General features: G+C 50.0%; 1 protein-coding gene across 1 annotated transcript in view; it reads right to left on the bottom strand.

Annotated features, from left to right (window-relative positions):
- Col23a1 (collagen type XXIII alpha 1 chain) overlaps positions 1–23,446 on the bottom strand; it is a 346,534-nt gene that overhangs the window by 285,969 nt on the left and 37,119 nt on the right. The gene's annotated exons all lie outside the window — the stretch shown is intronic.

Here is a 23,446-nt window from a genome sequence, read left to right on the forward strand (position 1 = left end):
GAGTCAGCATAGAAGAAGAAATATTAGTAACTACCAAGGGAGGAAAAAAATACCACATTACAGGGGTCAGTCACATGTCCATATGCTCAGAATCCCAGTTCACAAGGCCCAGCTTGCTCTGATCCAAAAATGCTAAAATGCTGCCGGACATTCAAATTATGAGTCAGCATTTTCATGGCTTCCCTTGGAAATGTGGTGCCTTGGCTGAGGAACAGGACCAAGTCCCCTTGTGTTTTCCACGGAGGCTCTAGCTTTTATTTAGACCTACTCCCCACCCCCAGTCCAATGAAAATAAAGTCACTCTTTGAAGCCAAACTTTCCCAGGCACAGGGAAACTGCTGCCTGCTCTGATGCAGGCCCACCCAGAGCCATGTGTGCGTAAATCCAGAGACAGCTGTGCTGCACATGGGCAGGTGGGCACTGCGCCAGGCTCTGATCACACCCCCAACCCTCCTGGGGACATCTGCGACAGGGTGCTTTTCCTCTGCTGGCCACATTGGCCTGGGTCTCTTCTGCTTAGTTTTAGCCTCCTTCAGTCCTCTTCCCCCCATCCTCCGTGCCCACGTGGGCTTCTTCTGTAGTCTGCCCACCCTGGTAGGGACATCATCAAATGTCAGTGGAGAATGAGGAATGTGTAAGCCCGTCCTTGGATGGGCAGAGAAGGCCAGGTGTGACGCTGGTTCTGAGCGAGGGGCTGGTGAGGGAAGGACGCGCCTGGAACCCCTCCTCTTCTTGTCCCCTCAGCTCCAGGCTCCTTAAACCTCCGCCCCGCTTGCCCACCCGAGCACGCAGCATTCACCCAGGGAAAGAAACCACTGGGGCAACCTTCCCAGCCTCCCACCGCCTGCCGCTCTCCCCTGCGCTCGGCTCTCACCGCCTCCCGCTTCCCTGCCCGTCGTCGTCCCCGCTCTCGGGCTGCGCAAAGCGTTCGTGCTCACGCACGCTGCTCGCTCCTCCCTCGTGAGCGCGCTGCTTTGCCAGCGCGCCTTCCACCAGCGTGCCACTCCCCTCCTCTCGTCTCTTCTTCCACCTCTCCCACCCTGCCTCCACCTACGCCCTCAGAACTCTCTGGAGAAGTCCCCAAGGAACTCTTTGTTGGAGAACTCAGTGGACACATGTTAACGCTTGGTGTCACTGCGACACGGATGGACTGTCCCCACCCTGCACGTGTCTCCCGCCTCCTTTCTCTGTTGCGGCTCTTCTTGGTTTGTCTTTACCATATAGAGAGAGGATCCCTTTGTTTTTGTGGGTTCTCCTGGCCCAATACCATGGTGCTCTCTTTCTCTCTCTGCAGAGCCCTCTTGAGAGATCCCCCTCCACCCCTAGCACGTGAGGCTCTCTCCTGGGCATCAGAACCAATATGCACAACATCCTGAACATGGACACCTTCATGGCGTCTCTTGACCTTGTACCTTGACCTTCCTCTCTTGGACCTGACCTGTGTCTGGATCCTGCTCCTCACAGCACCTGAGGAGGTCTCCACAGCCCCTTTCCGCACTGTTGCCTCCTATCGAATGAAGCCCCAAACAATTCTCTGAAACACTGCGCAGAAGGCCTCACCTACCGAGCACTCCTCTGCCCCAGACCACAGAGACGCTCCTGTGCCGGGCAGCCCTGACCACCTCACACCCCTCTTCCAACCCAACCAAAATGCTCCCGTGTACGCCACCCCCCCCCCCCGAGACCTTCCTGGCTTAGGATAAACCCAAATCTCCGACCCATGTGTTCAAGAGCCAAATGACCCAAGTGCTGATCAACCTTCTTGCTATAGTTTGGATCCTGATGTCCCCAAAGGCTCGTGAGACAAAAGCTTGGTCCCCATCCCGTGGTGGTGCTGGGAGGTGACAAAACCTTTTACATGTGAGCATTGCACCTTTGTAAACAGTAGGGAAGGGCTTGATATAGTTGCATCTGAAATGTTCCTGAAAGGTTTACGTGCTGTAGGCTTGATTACCTGCCTACAATGCTGCCTGGAGATGGTAGACCTCTCAGTAGGTGGTGTCGGCAGGAGGACGGTAAGCCACTGGGACATTGGGAAACCAGTCCCTTCCTCTCTTTTTGCTTCCCACCTGCAAGGGGTGAAGATGTTTGCTCCATCACAATGTTCTCCCTCCACTACAGGCCCCAAATAAGACCACACAGCCATGGACCAGACTCTAAAACCACAAGCCAACCGAACCCTTTCTCCCCACGCCCCTGCATGGTGGTTGGAAAGTGAAATGCTGCCCCCCTCCCCCAGTCTCAAGTGTTTGACTACTTAGGCTTCATAGGCTTTTGTCATGGTGTTAAATACCTGAGAAAAAGAACTAACTTAAGGGAAGGAGGATTCACTTTGTCCCACAGTATCATAGGTTCCAGTCCATGGTGGCTCTGGCACTTTGGGCCTGAGGCAAGGCAGATATCACAGTGGCAGAAGCATGGTGCAGGGGCTGCCCACATCCTGGAGGCCAGGAAGCAGCAAGAAAGAATGTCTGTGCCCACGGGCACTCTCCTCCTGCCGCGTCTGGGCCTGCAGCCCATGAGGTGGTGCCACTTGTATCCAGGGTGGGTCTTCTCCCCTTAGGTCATCCTCTGTGGAAACGCCCTCCAGTTCCCTCGGAGGTTTGCGTCACTGGCTCTCTAGGTGTTTCTCAATCCAGTCAAGCTGATGACCAAGACAGCAGCTGCTGAATAGCACACTATGGTCTGCCGGCCTTTCAGCTGCTCTGATCACCCTCACCCGCTCCCAGTCCCTGAGGGGTTGTGGTATCATAGGTGAGAAAATGGCCGAGTCAGTGGCAGAACACGTGAACGTCTCAGTCTGTGAGCCAGCGCCCGCCCACTGTCGTAGGTCGCAGAGGCATCGGCTGTGGCGGCGGGCTGGGCACCCAAGGGCAGCCGGGGACCAGGCACGCAATCTGTGCGTGTTGAGCGGTCCCTGGTCAAGGTGAAGCACGGGGTGGCAGGGCTGCGGAGGGGTGGAGCCAAGTGCTGCGTACCAACACCACAAAGCCCGGGCGGGCAGACGCTGTCATGCAGAAAGCTGGGCTTTGTGCTACCTGCTTCCCTGAGTTTTTCAAAAGAAGCCAGAGATGAGGATTGATTTTTTATGGTGCTGGGAGTTGAGCCTCTGATCTCACACATGCTAGTCCAACGCTCTACCACCAAGCCATATTCCCAGCCTCGTTTTACCTTATGTTTTTGCCTGTGTGTGTGTGTGTGTGTGTGTGTGTGTGTGTGTGTGTGGTGCGTGCTCCCGCAGGGCTTCCTGCGCTCAGCTGAGTGGCTGGAGCAGTACGTGGACGTCCCATTCCTCCACTCTTCCGTAGTCTCTTACTGACACCAGAGCTGGCTGCTTTTCACAGGCCCGGGCAGTTGCCTGGTCTCCGCTTCCCTTTATAGGACTGGCACCGTAAGTATCCGCTGTCGTGCTCCGCTGTTACGTGGGATCTGGAGATTCAAGCTCAGCCCCCTCAGGCCCTCAAGCTTGTGCAGGAAGTGCACTTAACCACTGAGCCATCTTTCCAGCCCCCTTTAAATTCTTTTTTCATTCTTCAATGTGAGACAAAGTCTCATTAAGGTGCACAGGCAAGCCTTGAACTTGTGATCCTTCTGCCTCAGCTTCCTGAGTAGCTTGAATTACAAGCCTGTGCTACCAGAACTGCCTGAAAAATAAAACCCAGGGTTCTGAAATGAAGCTTTCTGCTTGTTAACACATCCTGCTGGCTGGATCCACCCTGCTGGTGTCAGTTTGAAGCCGTGGCCTCTTGCCTCTGACTACGTCACTGTTCGCTGTATCTAGTATTCCCAGGCCTAGGACAAGTACGGTCTGGATACATATATGGATGGATGAATGGCTACCAAACAGGTCAAATGGTCAGATAATGAATGCATGGATACCTGGACAAATGGATGTCAGATGGAATGGATAGGCTGAATGAATAGGTGCTCAGATTGATATATGCATGCAAAGATGGATGGATGGATGATGGATGGATGGATGTCAGATGGTGTTGCAGACAGGTTCTCATTGATGGTAGAAATCACCCAACCAAGAGCAGCTTGTGGGAAAAAGAGGTTTATTTTGGCTTACAGGCTTGAGGGGAAGCTCCATCATGGCAGAGGGAAACGATGGCATGAGCAGAGGATGGACATCACCCCCTGGCCAACATAAGGTGGACAATAGCAACAGGAGGGTGTGCCAAACACTGGGCAAGGGGAAACTGGCTATAACACCCATAAGCCCTTCCCCAACAATACACTGCCTCCAGGAGGTGTTAATTCCCAAATCTCCATCAGCTGGGAACCTAGCGTTCAGAACACCTAAGTTTATGGAGAACACCTGAATCAAACCACCACCACCGATGGTCAGATGGATGGATGGTTGAAGGAATGGATGCTCAGATGGATAGATGCTTGCATGCATGGAGGAATGGATTGAGGGAGGGAGGGAGTGACGGATGGGTGGGGGATGTCAGATGATCAGATGGGTAAATGGATAGACAGGGGGATGCCAGATAGTCAGGAGGACAGGAAGAAGGGAAAGCACAGGATGGACGAGGCATCAATGAGGTTGGCCGTGAGGCTTTGCTGCCAGTGCTTAGGGCACCGTGGGTAACCGACCTTGCTTCCCCACTGCAGTGCAGACGATTCCCAGTTACTCAAAGGCCACTCATGTGATTCACGATTTCTCTTCTCCATCACCGAAGAGTTGATATTTGATTTAGCAAGGCTAAAGAACAAAACCTGGGCCTCTGGGGACACTCGGAGAAGAGTGGCATCTGGGCGACACCCCCAAACGTGAGAAAGCTACATGAAAACAACTCATCTCCAAGACCAAGAGGCTCGGCCTCAGGAGTGCACACAGGCTCAGGAGTCAGTGGACGAGGGTTCAAATCTCAGCTCACAGCACCCTAGCTAAGTGACCCCAAGCAAGTTCTTCATGTCCACTCTGAGCACCTGTGCTTTCCTCTGTGACCCAGGATGGGAGAGTCCACTTCGTGCCACATTTGTGAGGAGTCAACGAGGTCAGCCTGTGTGTGGCCACAGAACAGGGTCTAGCTTCTAGAAAACGATGAATGTTCACTCAATTTTATATAATAACTATCTAATGACATTATAAACTGAAGACTTTATGAATATTTACACTTGAAATGTATGCAAAGCCTCTAGGTGAAGTGGTACACACCTTAACAAGGGTGCTCCGGGAGGCTGAGCGATGAGGTCAAGAGCAGCGGGGAGCTTGCGGAGGCCCTGGCTCAACATTTAAGGGCTGGGGTTTAGCTCCGTGGTGGAGTCGCCGGCACTCATCAGCTCCGGGGCTTAATCTCTAGCTGCGGGAACACTCAAAATTTACTTCTAAAAATAAAGTCGGCTATTTATCAGCTAGATGATAGATGGGTAAACACTATGCTTAGCACATATGCATAGCTACAACAAAATACCCAAGATACGTCACATACAAAGAGAAGAGGCTCCTCCTGGCTCCACTTCATCGTCCCAATGGCCCCCTTCTTTTGTGCTTAGTACAAAGCGGAGCATCACAGTGTTGGCACACGGGGCATCAAGTCTGCTGCCCTCATGGTCAGGAAGCAAAAAAGGGAAAGAGGAAGTTGCTGGGCTTGCACAGTCTGCTTTGAGAGCATAGCACTAGTGACCTACAGACCTCCACCACCAGCCCCGCGTGCTGAAGGTCCAAACTCTAGCATATTTCATATACAACACAAGAGCAGATAATTCAGAAACCAAGTGTGGACTTACGGTGTACTATAACTGGACAGAAGATAAGGCAGACATGAAAGTCAGCATTTTGTATGAATATTTATGTGAAATATCCTGACTAGGCAGAAAGTAGGTGAAGGGTTACCGGGGAGAGGGGAGATGGAGAGTGACTGCTTAATGACTGCAGTTTCTATTTGGGGCACTGGAAACATGTTGGAAATAGACAATGGTGATGGTAGCACAACATATTGTGAGCATAATGCTAAATTGCACACTTAAAATGGTGGTGAAAATGGCAATTTTATGCTCTGTATGTTTCACTGTAGTACATTTTTCCCCTGAAAAAGAAGGGCTTTACAAAGCAATAATGAATTCTTCTCGCTTGTCCTAAAGCGGAAAGCGCTGAGTCCGGGCTGTGTAAACGCCAAAAGCTTCAGAGATAACCAGATGAAGGCGTCCTTGGTCCTCTGAGACGTAAAATGTGTTTTTAGTTTATGAAATGAAATTTGGAACATGACCTGGATGTTTTGATTTCTGTAATTTGGGATCAGGAGAGAGGAAAAAGAGAAAAACTATCCAGGCAAGTTCCTGCCTTTGGAAAACAACCAAGCATGCAATAGGCCATTTTCCCCTCTCCAACTATGGCATGGCTATGAGTCTCTGAACGTATCTTAGCAGTAATCACAAGAGTTTGGTTTCAGTCATCTCCCGACCTCCAGCCCTTCCCCGGGCCTTGCCACCCTTTCCCTTGCAGCCACTGGATCATTTGGGATTTTTGCGGGGAGGGGGAATTGCAATGCTAGGGATCAAACCTAGAGCCCCATGCACTCTCAACCAGTGTTCTACAAGTGAGCCAAGTCCCAAGCAAATAAGATTGTTTCCCAGTCATACCCCAAGTCACCCAGCAAGAAACAGAGGCCACTCCTAGCTGCCCTCAGCCCGCAGCCCATGCCCACCCACGTGTGGGCAGCTGGGAGTCAGCACGTGTGTGCGTGTGCGCGTGAGTCAGAGGGCAACGCTGAGTGTCAGCAATGCTCAGGAATGCATCTGCTCCTCTCGAGGCAGGGTCCACTGGTTCAGCTAGACAAGGTGTCCAGCAAGTCCCTGGGGTCCTCCTGTCTCCTCAGGGTGGGGATTGCAGGCACACATCGCCATGGTGGGCATTTGGTGTGAGTGCTAAGGGTCATACTCAGGTCTTCATGCTTGCAGGGAGCTCTTTGCTGACCAGGTTGTCACCCCACCCCTAAGGTGTCTTTTGGGCAAGAATGCACCCACGGGTAGGTGACACGCTGGTGTGAGGGACACTAGTGCTGTGTTGGTGTGTCTGTGATGACATGGCCGATACCAAAAGTCGCAGCCCATGAAGGCTCCAAGCGCTCATGTGAGGACACTGGACTAAAATCAAGTGCTAGTGATGGATGGACACTCACTCCCAAGCCTCCTTCGGTCTTTGATACACACTGCCTATCCCTCATCCAAAGTGCTGGGGACCACAATTGTTTCAAATCTCACATTGTTTCAGAGTTTGGGATGTAAATTTGCACACACAAAATGAGATGCCCCGGGGATGGGGGTCGAAGTCAGTGATGTTTTGTTTGCGCCTTTCACACAAGCACTGAAGGCGACTTCACACAGGGTTTTTAGTGCATCCGTGTTTAGCTGGGACCCATCACATGGGCTCAGGGGTGGGACTTTCCACTTAGGACATCATGTGTTTACAGGGTTTGGGGCATGATGAGTTTCTGATTTCTTGGTTAGGAATGCTCAAATCTATTTTGTGTGTGAGAGGGGGGACTTGGAATTAGAGCCAGAGCTTTGTATATGCTGGGCAAACACTGTACCACCAAGCTACATTCTAAGGCCCAGTTCTCAATCTGTAACAAAATGTTTATCTATAACCCTTTGGGCACCAAGGTGGCTTATGGAACAACTTTAATACAGGGGGCTTCAGTCATGAGCTGTGTGTGTCATCTGCCCCAAATACAACCTCCCATCTTCCCAGCTCTGCCCAAATCTAACCCTCTTTATTGTAGTTTGGATCTTAAACGTCCCCCATGTATTAAAGGTCTACTTCTCTCTTCTCTCCCTCTCCCTCTCCCCCCCCCCTCTCTCTCTGTGTGTGTGTGTATGTGTGTGTGTGTGTGATTTATGCAGACCTATACATATGTGAGCACCCATGCAGTCTGGGCAAAGACACCACAGGAAGCTGCTGGCATCCTCTGTTGCTCCTCTGCCTTACTTCCTTGACAGAGGTGCTCCTTGATCCCGGAGCTCATTGGTGTTTTTTTGTTTGTTTGTTTTGTTTGTTTGTCTGCTTGTTTTGGTTTTGGTTGTTTCTTTGTTTTGGTTTGCGTTGGTTTTTGGTCAGATTGTTTACCAACAAGCCCTATGATCTTCCTGCTTCCAACTCCAGCCCTGGGATACAGGCATGGACAGCCATGCCCAGATTTTCCACGGGAGCTGGGGATGAAATTCAGACCCTCGTGCTTGTGCAGCAGGCGCTCCGACCCGCTGAGCATCTCCCCAGCTCTGAGTCTTGGTTCTTAAAGTGGTAATTAAGAGGTGGTAAACCCTTTAAGAGACAGCACCTGCTGGGAGGTCTTCTGGTCACTTACCTGGGGTGCCCTTCAGGAGGACAGCGGGACCCTGGACTTCTCTTCCTCTTTGTCAGGCCTTGGCCAGGAGGTGAAGAACTCGTGATGTGCTCCCGCCAGGATGTGCTCCCGCCAGGATGTGCTCCCACCAGGATGTGCTCCGCCAGGATGTGTGCCCACAGGCTCAGGGCAACTAGGCCACTCAGCCATAGACTGGACCCTCCAAAGCATTGAGCCACAACAGACCTGCCTCTTGTGCAGATGACTGCCTCGGGTGCTTTCCAGAGGAACTGAATGACACGTGCACGTTCTGCGTAGCCTACATGGTTCAGGGTTGATGACGTGACACTAAGCCTGGCATTTCAAGTCTGAAAGTCTGTCCTTGTTTAAGCCACAAATGGAAGTTTCATCCTCTGTGTCCATGAAGCGCTAGGATGGGCACCTTTGGACCATTTATTTTTCATTTGTTGCCATGCATTTGATTATTTTCATTAGCAGACTAGCAAAAAGTGTAAAATATGGATTCTATGCCCCAAACTCTATGAGCTGAATGAAGCTTTCCTTCCTTAAGTTGCTTCTACCAGGCTTTGGTCACAGTAATGAGACAGTAACCAAAGCCACTCAGCCACTTGCCAGTCTCAGCCGGCGAGGAGGCTGTTGCTGGCAGATGCTCTCGCTGCATGCACAGGGAAAACACCTGCCTGGGAATGAAGCCAACACATGAGGCTGCAGACCCAAGAAGCAAGCAGCGGGAGGCCAACCACTCTGGCCAGCAGCCCTTCAAGGCCAGTACACATTCTGTGATGCTGAGGCCACTGCGAGCCATACTTCTAACATGTGCAACAAAAGAGGCCAGGCGCATGAAGGGAACCTCGGGAGAGAGGTTCTTCGACGGTTGACCTTGTCAAGTTGATGGGACTTAGGATCACGATGGAAACAAATCTTTGGGCAGTTCTATAAGGGGACCTTTAGATTAGGTTAATTGAGAAGGAAAGACCCGCTCTACCTGTGGGTAATGCTGTCGCACGAGCCGGGATCCAGGACTGCATGAGAGGGAGAAAGACAGCTGGGTGTCAATATTCGTTGCTCTGATTACTCACTGTGGGTGCAATGTGACCAGCTGCCACATGTCTTCCCTCCATGATGGGCTGAACCCTCAAATTATGAGCCAAAATAAACCCTTCCTTCCTTTCTTAGGTTGTTTGTGTAAGGTTTGTTGGTCACAGCAACAAGTAGAGTGAGACAGGGTCTAAGAGAGTGCTTTGGGGGGGCAGTGAGTCTGCAGTGGGTTGCTTCTATCTCTGAGCTTGAGGGACACAGGTGGTGAGAGATCAAGTACACCAGGAAGGACAGGAACTCCTGCAGTGTGCACTCAACCTCAGAGCTGGACACTCAGATGGCTCTGCAACAACCTAACTCCACAGGCCCGGGCCCAATGCCCACCCCCTAAAGCCTGAGAGTTTACAAGATCGGGGACCCTGAAGAAGCTATCACTCGCCACTTCTAACATGGCTGCACACCACCCTTGCCTCACAGCATTAAACACGCCACCCCTCAAGGTGAGCTTCAGCTTTTCACTAGGATGTTACTAATTCTCCTTTATACACGTTTCAGGTGCAGTTCTATACACCAAAAATACAGAGAGAGACTCCAATACCCAGGAGTTGACCATCAGGTCAGAACGGTCTAGCACGGGCTCTTAGATAGCCCTCCCTCCAGAGGGGCCCTGACTGCTGGGGTCTAATGGTGCCCCCTTATCAACATGAAGAATTTAAGGGTGGCCATCATTCCATTTCCCTGTCAGCACAGTTAGGGTGGTTTCTGGGGTGGGTGAGGGGATTGAAACGCTATAGGAGCTGGACAGTGTCCTTGGCTAATGAGCCCTTGATAGGTGACGATATTCTAATCCAAGAGAGCAAAGAGGACGACCCCACTTCCTCCTCTTTTCTGGCCTGGGTGAATTCTCCCTACCAGCAGCCTGTCTTGGAGCACACTCGGGGACCTGCACAGTACTGGACGCCCCAGGGACCAACACCCGCCCACCACCACCACCAACCATGACAACAACAGCAACTTAAGTGTCAGTGAATCAGAAACAGCTTGACACTTTTTGAAAAACAGAAATGAATTTTAAATCCAATTACAAATGTAAGCTGAGCCATCATGGACTCTGGGCAAGTGGGCTTCCCCATTCAATAAAAGTCTGGCTCCGCCCAAGGTGGCAGATTTTCCTGCTCTGAACTCTCTCCTCCCAGAGGAGTCTGTTCCTCTGCTTTCTTTACCTCTTACTTTGAAATAAGCTTTGTTCTTAAAAAAATAACAAATTGGCTATAGTGGAGGGCATCATGGTTTGTCATGCTGGCAGTACCAGGGTTAAGGAGCACCTCTGTTCTATTGTCCCCTTCCTCCTGAACTCCAGTTTACTTCATTAAATGCTACGTGAAATCATTCTTTTGTTTCGTTTTATTTTTGGATTTTCGAGGTAAGGTCTCACCCTAGCCCAGGCTGACCTGGAATTCACTATGTAGTCTTAGTGTGGCCTCGAACTCACAGAGATCCTCCTACCTCTGCCTCCCACACCATGCCCAGCTGTGACATCATTCTTACGCTTGCTCATCCTCAAACTTCTGTTTTCTAGAAAGACAGGCTCCTGTGCCCTGGTGCCACAGGTGGGACTGCCCAGAAGGGGGAGGGGGTGACAGCAGGTGTGTCCAGCCTGCAGCCCACAGCTTGCCCCTGCTCCAGGATAGCTATGAATGTGGCCCCAAGCATTTGAGGATGACATCATGTAATGTCAAAGGTTGGGCACTCGTGCAGGGCATCTGCTATAGGAGGGGGGTCCAAAGCCAAGGAGAAAAGAGAGAGGTAGGCTGTTTCCAGAAGAACCGCTCAAGCAGGGTGTGCATGGAGCTACAAGGAAAGGCTAAAGAAAAGAGGTCCCTCGGGAGCTGAGCAAGGGGCAGCCCCAAAGATGCCTGCCAGCTCTAAAGCAAGAGGCCTTGGGGGTGGTGTGAGGCAGCTCCTGGTCACCCTGCGAGCTTCCCTCCTGTGCTGGGGCAAAGAGAAGCATCTTTTAAGGGAGCCGGAGGAGACCACTGTCCAAATGTTCTCAAGGTGCCTGGACTTCGTCCTCCTTGCTTCCGCTGTGACGAGCAAGGGCCCTTCCTGTATGCCCATCCCAAAGTGTCCCATCCCCCAGCTCCCTGTCCTTGGTCCCCACCAGCTCCAGTGGGCCTCTGGGGCACCCTCTGCCTTGAGAAGAACATCTCCTACACTCCTTCTATTTCTGGGAAACGGCTGGCCCAGATGACCATGTGCCACATCACATCCAAACTGTCATGTGACTCCATCATCAACAAGCTTACGGCTTCCTGGACTCTTCAAAGAGCTGGAAGCAACTGTGAGTCCCCTATGGAATCCTCTGCAGTTTCCCCTGGAACCTGCTGTCTTCCGGTTATGAGCTGCCGCTCAGATTCTCCTGCTGGCTTTCTGAGAAGCCTAGATAGGAAACCTGGCTGAAATCTAATCAGAGCTCAGACCCAGAAAAACAGCCAATTAGAAATTAGAAATGCCAAAATGCAGTTTCCAGGATTTCCAACACCCCCCCCCCAACTACCACCACCACCACCAACAACAACAACAACAACAACTTAAGTGTCAATGAATCAGAAACACTTAGGTACTTTTTAAAAAATAAAACTGAATTTTCAAATCCAATGAAATTGCTAAAACACATTTGGAGTTTGGACAAACACAGTGGCATTCTGCCAAGACAGCTCTCTCTGCATGGGGCACCAGGTCCCTTCCAGCACCCTTCCTTCACTGTTACTTGCCCACGGGGTGCTAATTCCCGTCTCCAGGTCACTTTCTACCCACCATTCCATTCCACTCCTCGGCTTTCTTGCCTTCTTGAGATCCTGGTACCTCACTTGTGCGGGATCCTGTTAAGTATTTGCCCTTTTCAGAGGCTCTCAATTTTCATTCACCTTTCACAACTCAACAGGCTCTGCATGAAGGATGCAACCAGAGTCCATTTCTGATGTTAATATCATAGTATTAGCGATTAGGTGAGTGATAAAGACACGAGGTGTATTCTGGCTCCTGGTCTTGAGGTCCAAGGTCGCAGGCTGCATCTGGTGACAGGCTTCTTGCTGGCAGCCACCACAGGGGCCTCACGAGGCAGGGGCAGGAACACAGCATGTCTACATCTTGTGTTGGTCTCTGTCTCTTTTCTTATGAAGCTACCATGGTTCAACCGTGGGACCTCTGTCCTGATGGTCATCTTCCAAAGCCCCCACCTTAACCACCACCTTCAGATGAAGTTGCCTCTCCCTACCTGACAGGGGGGAGCAGGCTGCAGCATGAGATTTAAAGGGACACACTCTCCCATTAGAAGCTAAGATAAAGATATATTGAACGTTCCTGAGGAGTTGTCACCAGCCATCATGCCACTGGTTATAGAGGGCATGTTACTTATCTATCGCCATGGAACAGCACAATCCAACATTTCGTGGCCTAAAGCATCAACTTGTTAGTTCCGGCGACTACACGGATGCACTAGGCTGAGCCTGGCAAATCTCTACGTGATTATAGCTGAAACACTCTGCATTCATTCAGTCACATGTTTGTCTAAGATGGTCTCATCCCCTGCGGACTCTCTCCAAGTGTTCTCAGGATTCAGCATCTTTACAAGCTGGGTTTCCAAAGGGTCCACCTCTCCAGTGTGCAAAAAAAACTTATCACGGCTCTGACTGTGTCACACTTGCTAATGTGCAACTGGCCAAAGCAAACAGCAGCCAAGCTCAGAGTCCATGGGGAGGGGAGAGGGGCACACAGGCACGGCGTCAAAGGTGTGGTTCACTGTGGGCCTCTCAGGGACCCACCTAGCGCAGAGGGGTGAGCAGGGGGTGCTTGATCATTGTCACCAGGTTCAGGGGCTCGGGTGTGCCCGGAATCACAGATCCAGAACAAGCAAGCAAACTAAGTGTCTTTTTTTTTTTTTCCTTCCTTTTAGTTCAGCGAAGCCATTCCTACATTTTGGTCACTAACAGAGAGAAACCAGTGGTGGCTCTCTGTCAAGCCCAGGGTGGGCGTCAGGGGCAGAGTGAAGTCAGACCAGGGTGACGTAGGCAGGCAGGAGTGTTGCCAGTTGTCTTCCTGACAATGCGCAGCCGATGGGGCTGGACCTCGGCTCTGGTTTCCTTCTCCTCATGCTCAGCACAGTGGTGAGCACACGGAAGTGGCCAGTGAAGGGCTGCGGAAGCCAGCACGCAGTGCTCTCCAGAGGCGGAGGCGGTGGCTCTCGCACCGCTGCCCAGCCTGGCCTGCATGCTGAGACCTGATGTGAAAAAGGCAAGACAAGTGTGGCTGAAGAAGCCTGGTCGCTTGTCTTTGTGTTACTATAACAAAACATCTAAGGTTGACTAACAGAAAGTGAAAGGTTTATTTGGCTTACAGTACTGGAGGCTGAAAGTCTGAGCATCATAGTGCCTCCTGACTGTACCACATCACGGCACATGGCATCATGAGAGGAGAGAGAGAGAAGACAGGGCAAGACACGAAGCCATTTAGGTCGGTGAGTTCTCAAGAACTCACTAGGATCCTGTAAGAATAAGAGTAATTCCTTCTGAGAACAGAGCCCTGGGTGACCTCCCCCTAGGATCCCTTAAAGCCCCCCCCCCCGTGTGTGTGTGTGTGTGTGTGTGTGTGTGGTGTGTTTTGCACATGTTCCACACCCTATATGGAGGCCAGAGGAGAAGGTGGGTGTCCTCTATCACTCAGCTGCATTATTTCCTTGACACTGTGTTTCTCACTCAACCTGGAGTTCATACTGTGTTTCTGTTGTTAGACTGGCTGTCCCACTCATGGGGACGTGTGGCCACGCCCAGATCTGTATGTGGGTGCAGGGAATCAAGCTCAGGTTGTCATGTTGGTGTAGCAAGCACTTAACCCACTGAGCCATCCCCCCATGTCTTCCCAATGCCACACCAAGGGCCAAGTTTCCAGCACCTGAGCCCCAGCAGAACACAGACCGTGAGCAAACTGCAGCAGGGGCTGCACTTACAGACCCTCAAAGGTGGCTGTGTAACTCCACTGTTCCAGTCTGTCTACAGCCTTCCAGAGAAGACTGCGCCTGCTTAAACCTACAGTTTCGTCCACTGCCAGTCCTATTTGGAGAAGCCCAGCCTGTCTCACGTTCTAGAAGGACAGTGAGCATGAGAGAACAGGGACACTGAATTTGAAACTCACAGGTGCCTGGTGGTTTTAAACCCGTCCACAAATTGTCCAGCACTGTTCCCATCAAAAGGCAGTATCTAATTTCTGTCCCCCTGAAGATGAGCTAGTCGTGCTGGCTTCCTATGGAGCATGTGCATCTGGAGCGAAGCTGCACGACTTCCCGTTAAAACCAGCCACACAGCCTCCCTTTGGCTGTCTCGGAAGATACTCACACTTAGGACCCAGTGACCATGGGAAGACGCTGAGCATCTGGAGAGGCCAGGTATAGCTGTTCCAGCCTGAGAGCCTTCCAGCTGAGGACCCCCGGCAGCAGTAGCTCCTGTCACAACAGGTGAGTGACAGCCCCTCATATGATCCTGCCTAACCTCATTCTATCCTTCTGGCTAATAGGGAGAACTGCGGAGGCACGCTGTCTCATTTTCAGAAAGCTCCACTGAAATAGCAGGCTCCTGTGCAAAACAAACACTCCAAGCTCCAAAGTCTTACTCTTAACAAAGCAATCAATAACTGAGACGGGGGAGATGCCTCAGACACGAGAGTTCGACTTACAGGAGAACGCCCGGAAGATGGAAGTGACTTGGCTCAAGACCATCCAGAATCTCCCACCCTCCCTCCTCTCCCGTGTGTATGTGTGAGTGCGCATGTGTATGTGCATGCATGTGTGGTGTGCATGCATGGGTGGTGTGCGTGGGGAGGTTATAGGTCAATATAAAGTGTTCCCCCAATTATTCTGCACCCTTTTTTTGAGGTAGGGTCTCACTCTAGCCCAAGATGACCTGGAATTCACTATGTAGTCTCAGGGTGGCCTTGAACTCATGGTGATCCTCCTACCTCTGCCTCCCAAGTGCTGGGATTAAAGGCGTGCACCACCACGCCCGGCCGCACCTCATTTTTTGAGAGATTATCTCTCACTGAATTCAGAGCTTGCTCACCAATTTGGCTAGACCAGCTAGCCAATGAGCCCTGAGGATCACCTGTGTCTACCCTCCCAGTGGTATTTACGTGGGTTCTGGGTACCTGAACTCTGTCCTTGAATTCGCAGTGACCCTCCTACCTCAGCCTCCTGAGCTCTGGGATTAAAGGCATGTGCCAGCACAGCCAGCCCCATTTTATTTTTCTGAGTCTGTGTGCCTGGTCATGGTTTACCAGGCCACTATGAGGAAACTCTAATAACCACATCATTTGGAAGAACAGCTCGCTTTGTGGAAAGAGACCTGCCCAAGGTTATATACAAGTGAATCGGTGCTATAGACTGCATGTTGACAGTTCCCTGCAATCAGCATGTTGAAGACGTAACTCCGAGGGTGATGGTGGTGTTTGGAGATGGCTGCCTATGAGACCATGGGGGTGGAGCACCCAGGGAAGAACAATGCTTTTTCTTCAAAGTAAGGTCTTACTCTAGCCCACTAGACGGGTGCAAGCCCATCTTCTAAGGCTCCATGAAGATGAGTAGATTTCATCTATTATGATGATGTGAGATCCAGGCGTGTTTGAATCTGCATAAATGACGCCATGTATATATATATATATTTGGTTTTTCGAGGTAGGGTCTCACTCTAGCTCAGGCTGACCTGGAATTCACTGTGTAGTCTCAGGGTGGCCTCAAACTCACAGCGATCCTTCTACCTCTGCTCTCTGAGTGCTGGGATTAAAGGCATGCGCCACCACGCCCGGCTTACGCCTAATTTTTATTATGGTAAAACATACTGAATGTAACATTTGCCACATTAACTTTTTAAATACACGGTTCCAGGGCTATACAACCACCATTCATCTCCAGAACTTTCTCCTCTTCCCAAACTGAAACTGTCCCCATTCTACAATGACGTCCTCTCCCCTGTCTGTCTGTGAATTTGACTCCCTCCCCAGGATCCCTCTATGAGCGGAATCATGCAGTGCTGGCCTCTGTATGACTGGCGGGGTACTCTGAGCACAATGTCCTCAAGACTCATTCACATTGCAGCATCAGTGTCAGAACTGCTTCCTTTGAAAGGCGAAATAATATTTCATTGTATGTCGATGCTGCATTGGAGTGCGAGGGGATCCTTATCACAGAGCAGACACACCCCTCCTTCCTTCTCACAAGGTCCAAAGGGCTTGTTCACTCTTTAGAGCCTGCCTGGCTCTGCTGACTCCACTTAGGACAAGCCTGCAGCGCTGCTCTTGTGAAGAATGAGGCGTGCGGAGGCCATGCTTGTCCCCAGGTCCGTGGTGAAGGTCTCCTTATCTCCTCTGCTTCCTTCTGCCTGCCCAGAGACCCACACTTTTGTCAAGTACACTCACGTCATGTAGTAAAACAATTAAAATTTTAAAATTCAGAACACATAAGTATTCGGTCATTTTTAAAACCTAGATACAGCAGACATAAAATTACAAGGTCCATTAGTAGAAAGACTCCCAAACATCCTCAATTTCTAGTCTAATCTTGTTATGGACCCATAACAAATAGCTGAAAGGCCAGCACACCGTCACAAACCGCACTTTCTTTAGTGTATGCGGTACTGGAGGCTGAACCCAGAGCCTTGTCTGCACACGCTAGCGAGCTCCCTGCCACTCAGCCACACCCAGCTCCCACCGTTCTGAGGACCACTGTCTGCCGCACCATTTGAAAGCAAGAAAGCAACGACCAAGCGCCTGTCAGCAAGACGACTGCCACAGGCACTTTTGTAGCCCCACACTATGGTTCGGCAATAGAAAATAATGAAGCAGGTGAGTCAGCAGTTCCACCGCTCGGTACCTACCCAAGAGAAATGAAGCCATATGCCCCATCAAATGTGCCCCTGCGGGCTGGAGAGACGGCTTAGCGGTTAAGCGCTTGCCTGGGAAGCCTAAGGACCCCAGTTCAAGGCTCGATTCCCCAGGACCCATGTTAGCCAGATGCACAAGGGGGCGCACGCATCTGGAGTTCGTTTGCAGTGGCTGGAGGCCCTGGCGCGCCCATTCTCTCTCTCACTCTCTCTCTCTCTCTCTAGTTGCCTCTTTCTGTCTGTCACTTTCAAATAAATAAACAACAACAACAACAACAAAAATGTGCCCATGAGTGTCCTAGCAGCATAATTCTCAATAGCTAAGCAAGGAAGCTCATCTGTCCATCAAGCGATGCATGAATTAAAAACTACAGCCTGAAGCCGGGAATGATGGCACACGCCTTTAATCCCAGCACTCAGGAGGTAGAGGCAGGAAGATCGCCGTGAGTTTGAGGCCACCCTGGGCTAGTGAAACCCTACCTTAAAAAAACAAAAAACAAACAACAACAACAACAACAAACCATCTGTCCGTCAAGCGATGCATGAACCATGCCTTCAATCCCAGCACTTGGGAGGTAGAGGCAGGAGGATTGCCGCGAGTTCCAGGCCACCCTGAGACTTTGTAGTGAATTCCAGGTCACCCTGGGCTAGAATGAAACCCTACCTTAAAAAAGCAAAAAACCAAAACCAACAACAACAACAAAAAACTACAGCCTGCTTGCATCGTGGAGTATCATTCAGCCATAAAAAGGAACAAGGTACTGATATACAGTACCATAGAGATGAATCCTGACCGTGTGATTCTAAGCGAAAAAGCAACATGCTGTATGATTCGATTCAGTGAAATGTTCCCTGGGTGTGCAGGCTGAGGTAGAAGGTGGACTGGTGGTTGACAGGGGCTGGGTCTTGAAGGCCAGCTGGAGGACAGTGGTTTAAGCAAGGCAGGGTTTCCTTGTGGGGCAAAGAAGACGTTCTGAAAGATTTCAACTTTGCGTACACACTGGACGAACTGGTCTGTGCCTCAGTGGCAGGGCACTTGTCTGGCATGTGTGAGGCCCTGGACTCCAGCCTCAGCATTAACAATGTATTGAACTGTATACTTTGAAGACAAAAATTATATGGTATGTGAGCTTTATCTTTTCTTGTGCATATGTTGTATGTGATGTATGATGTGTATATAGGTATGTACATTCCACAGCACATGCCTACTAATCAAAGAACAAGCTCCCTTCCACCTTGTCTGAGATAGGGTCTCTCCTGTTGTCTGCCACTGGGTGGGCCAGATTAGCTGGTCCTCGGGCTGGGATTCTCCTGAGTCTGCTTCCCACTGCTGTAGTGCGCTGGCATTACAGCCACGTGCACCACTTTGCATCAGCTTTACATGGGCGCTGGGGATTTAAACTCCAATTATCAGGTTTGCACAGCAGACTCTTCAACCACAAAACCATTTCCCCAGCTTCATGAATTATATTTTAATAAAGTTATGGGCTGGAGAGATAGCTTAGCGGTTAAGCGCTTGCCTGTGAAGCCTAAGGACCCCGGTTCGAGGCTCGATTCCCCAGGACCCACGTTAGCCAGATGCACAAGGGGGCGCACGCGTCTGGAGTTTGTTTGCAGTGGCTGGAGGCCCTGCCGCGCCCATTCTCTCTCTCTCTCTCTCTCTCTCTCTCTCTCTCTCTCCTTCTCTCTGTCTGTCGCTCTCAAATAAATAAATAAAAATAAACAAAAAGTTTTTTTAAAAAGTTATTATAAAACAAAGCAGAATCCTGTGGCTACTAAAACAACTTACTTGCTTATGACCTAAAGAAAGTCCTAGCCCTGGGCGTTTGCACCAGTGAATAGTTAAGAAAAGGCAATACTCCACACAGATTCTTCCAGAAAGTAGAAACAAGGCTACCTACCAACCACCAATTTGTTTTGTGAAACCAGTATAACCTTGACACTTAACCCTGACAACAGAAGAAAGAGCGTCAGACCATCTGTCCACAAGGACAGATACAAAGTCCCTCAAAGAACCTCAGTGAAGTGAACCTCATAGCATTTGAAGCTTATATTTCCCATCCAAATGGGCTTTCTCCAGGAATGTCGAGTTCTCATCCAGCATCAGTCTATGTCACTTACTATTTGGACAGAGAAACAAACAAGGACAAGTATATGATCATCTCATCAATGCCAATCATCAGTTAACAATGTTAATACCCAATCACCGCTTTTAAAAGGCCGCTTCATATTTCCTGAGCTCGGTTATGAAACTAGGAGACCGGCTACTGCCAAGTCCATTCAGCACTGCCTAAGGACCTGCCAAGGCAGCAAAGCCAGGGAAAAAAACAAAAGGCTTAGGAGGATCGGAAGGGGACAAATAAAGCTCTATTTATAGACTAACAGAAACTCACAGAAAAATCTAAGAGGCTGTTACTCCTTCAGAATGAACAAGTGACTATCACCAGGTCATGTCTACAAAAGCATGGTGAAAACTTGTTACCAACATACAGAAAGCAAATTTTAAAAATATTATCAGTTAAAATGGCATTCAAATCATGGGATTACTGAAAGTACATCTACTAGGAGTTATGCAAGACCTCTAACACCAAATCACGAGGCCCCAGCTACATGGGGGTGCAGCGTGTGCGTGATGAGGAGGTCTCCTTGCTGCACATTAACCTAGTTACATTGGGTCTCACTTAAAATCTCAGCAGAGTTTTATTTTTGTTTGGGGTTTGTTTGTTTTCAGAAATTAGCGCAAACTGATGGCAAAACGTATGTGGCAATGTGAATTTCCAAGAATAAATAGTCAAGGCGATCCAGAAACAAGCATGGCTTGGTATCAACATTTACTACAGCTCTGACAATGAAAACAATGTGGCCTTGGCGCATGGGTGGAAGGGTTCCAGAAACAGACCTGCAAAGCCACTCGCGCGATGAAGGAAGAAAGCGCAGCAAATGCCAAGGGTTGGGAGGATGCAGAGAGCTGGAAGTCTAATGCATGCTGGGTGAGAATATGACCCTCCTCAGAAAACAATTTGGTGTATTTGCTTAAGTTTAACATATGCATGCCTTGTACCCAAGTCCACGGAAAGGTCTAAACACAACGGAAATGCATACACATGTTCCATGAACGATACAGACAAGATGGCTCATCGTAGCATTGTTCCTAAGAGCCCTAAGCTGGATGCTTCCCAAATGTCCAACAACAGCACAACAAATAAATAAATAAATGAACCACCCACGGCTCCATATGGCCACATGGTTGGGGCTTACAGACACACGACAATCCATACCATATGCTTCCATGCGTACAACACCCAAAACAGGCCAGTGAGCCTAACGTGTGAGCTGAGGGTCATGGCCGCCCTTGGGAGGGCCTCTGGGGCACTGGTCACACAGGTGCCTGACCTGGATAGGTCTGTGCTGTTGGAGGAAACTCATCAAGCTACAAACACGCTGCACAGAATGTCTGAAGTAAGTTGCACTGCTTTGCATGTGCATGCACGTGGGGTGTGCAAGTGTGTGTGTATTCAAGAGGTCGCTGTCAGGTACCTCACTCGATTTCTCTCCACTGAATTCTTTGAGACAAGGTCTCTCACTGACTGAACCTAGGGCCCACCAATTCAGCTACTCTTGACTAGCCACTGAGCCTCCAAAAGCCTCTGTGTGCACCTCACCAGCACTGGGATTCCAGGAAAGTGTCACATGTCCTGTGTTTATGTGGGTTCTGGCATCTGAACTCAGGTCCTGATCTTGTGTGCAAGTACTTTACCCACTGAGCCGTCTTCCCAGCCCAGCAAGTTACACTTTGATTAGAAGCTTCAAATAATAGAGGGGCAGAAAAGGAAGTACTTCGAGGTTGGTATTGTGCTGGCCTGAGCTATGACTGGCGGGAGAAACACAGCACAGCAAGGGTGAGTATGCATGACCTTTCTCGGCCTCAGGTGGACCTCTGCCCTTCAATTAGATCAGGAGAAAGACCAGGAAGACAAGAGTCACAAAGAGCTGAAAACAAGCCAGGAGACTTATGCTGAAAAGGTTGGAAACTGCTGGTGTGGAGGAAAATGTGGAAGCAGTCCAGGAAGGTCAGAACAAAAGGCCAGAGCTCTGGAGGGAGGAATGGGCGGAACAGGGAGGGAGGGGAGGGAGGGGGAGGGAGGGGGAGGGAGGGGGAGGGAGGGGGAAGGAAGGGGAGGGAGGGGGAGGGCCGGGAGTCCCCAGAGCTCCCCACCTGCCTGCTGCCTGTACTTCATTGTATCTGGGGGGACATTTGAACATGTCCCCCCAGAAGAATGGTCCATGGGCCTCTGGAGGACACTCATGTTGAATGGTACCCCAGTCCAGTGAGCCCTGGCTTTGTATCTATGGTTCTAGCAAACGTGCAACAAGAATATTCAGGAAAAAAATGCATCGGTGCTGTGCATATACAGACTCCATTCTGCCACTAGTCCATAAGAAATATGGTACCACTATTTTCACAGCATTTACACTTTATTAAGTGTTATAAATAGTCAAAAGATGATGTGTATGGGAGGATTGTGTGGGTTCTATGCAAATATCATGCCACTTTATATAAGCATCTGGTGATGTGCCATTGTATCATGAAGTCAAAACAATTTGTGGACTGGGGCGATGGCTCAGTGGTTAAGTGTGTGTCCTGCGCCATGAAGGCCTGAGGCTGACAGAGTTCAAATCTCCAGATCCTGTGTAAAGAGCTGGGTGTGGACCACATCTGCCTAGAACCCCAATCCCGCAGGACAGCAGAGGCCCAAGAATCTCTGGATCTCCATGAGCTTCAGAAGCAGGAGAAGACGACTCTGGCTCAAAACCAGCCATGCTGAGAGCTATGAGCAGGATGCCCACTGTTCCACACAGGCCGCCACGGGCCAGCATTCGGGGTGCTGCAAAGGTACAAACACTGAATATACCACACACAGGCACCACCCCCATTACACACACATCACACACGTGCAAAAGCAAAAAACACATTTAGGTACATAGATCATATATTATTTCATTTCTTTTTTATGAAATGAAAATGAGTGTTATTATTTAAGCATACAAAAGAAAAAAAGTCTGAAAGGATGCCATTGAAATGAGCAAAATAGGGCTGGAGAGATGGCTTAGCGGTTAAGCACTTGCCTGTGAAGCCTAAAGACCCTGGTTCGAGGCTCAATTCCCCAGGACCCATGTTAGCCAGATGGACAAGGGGTGCACACATCTGGAGTTCGTTCGCAGTTGTTGGAAGCCCTGGCACGCCCATTCTCTCTCTCTCTCTCTCTCTCTCTCTGTCTGTCTGTCGCTCTCAAATAAATAAATAAATAAATTTTTTTAATGAGCAATATTTACCTCCCCATGTGTGGGACTGGATGGGGTGGTGAGATGGGACTATGAGGGAGAGCTTTTATTTCAACATAAGAGCCATGCTTCTTAGAGGGGGTAGAGAGTAGAATCATCTTAAACATAATTTGGATTAACTCAGAGCAAGAAGCCAGCCCCACATCAGTTCCATGTGCTCCCTAGAATTACCAGGTTTGAAATTCAGTTGAAAAGGGGCTGATGACCTCGGAGTATCCAGCAATTGTTCAAGCCGATCGCAGAGATGCAAGACAGCGGTGTGACTTGACAGGACAGAAGAGGTCTGAGCGTCTGGCTGAGAGCAGCCGTAGGTCTGGGAAACTCCCGTCAGTGTGAGCCACTGCCAGGAGCTCTTGGGTCAGACAACCAGACTTTAGACCAGCCAGGGGCTCCGTGGTCGGCTGGGAGGGGGGACTTCTGAGTTCTCAAGCCCTCAACTCAGCTGACCTCAGGGCAGCAGTAGCACATGTGCAAAGCAGGAAGCGCGAAGACTCGTGTCTTCCACAGAGCCTGAGAATAGGTTACCACAGGAGCCACGTAACTTCCGGGTGACACTTTTTCTCTCTGTTGTCCCATGCCACTAATGCGCAAGGCTAAAGGCGACATGAAATTTGTCATTCTTGTTCACCAAAGTATCTCAAATGACTAGAAAGTGGCTGATGTTTTATGTCTAATAAACATGTGTTGAATGAATGGGGGGGAAGAAGTATGATATAATAATTATGTTTATGTTGCCCAGGCTGGTCTTGAACTCCTGGGATCAACTGATCCTCCTGCCTCAGCCTCCCGAGTAGCTGGGATTATAGGTGCACGTCAGCATGCCAA

Source organism: Jaculus jaculus, chromosome 6, assembly GCF_020740685.1.
Source record: "Jaculus jaculus isolate mJacJac1 chromosome 6, mJacJac1.mat.Y.cur, whole genome shotgun sequence".
Taxonomy (NCBI): Eukaryota; Metazoa; Chordata; class Mammalia; order Rodentia; family Dipodidae; genus Jaculus; species Jaculus jaculus.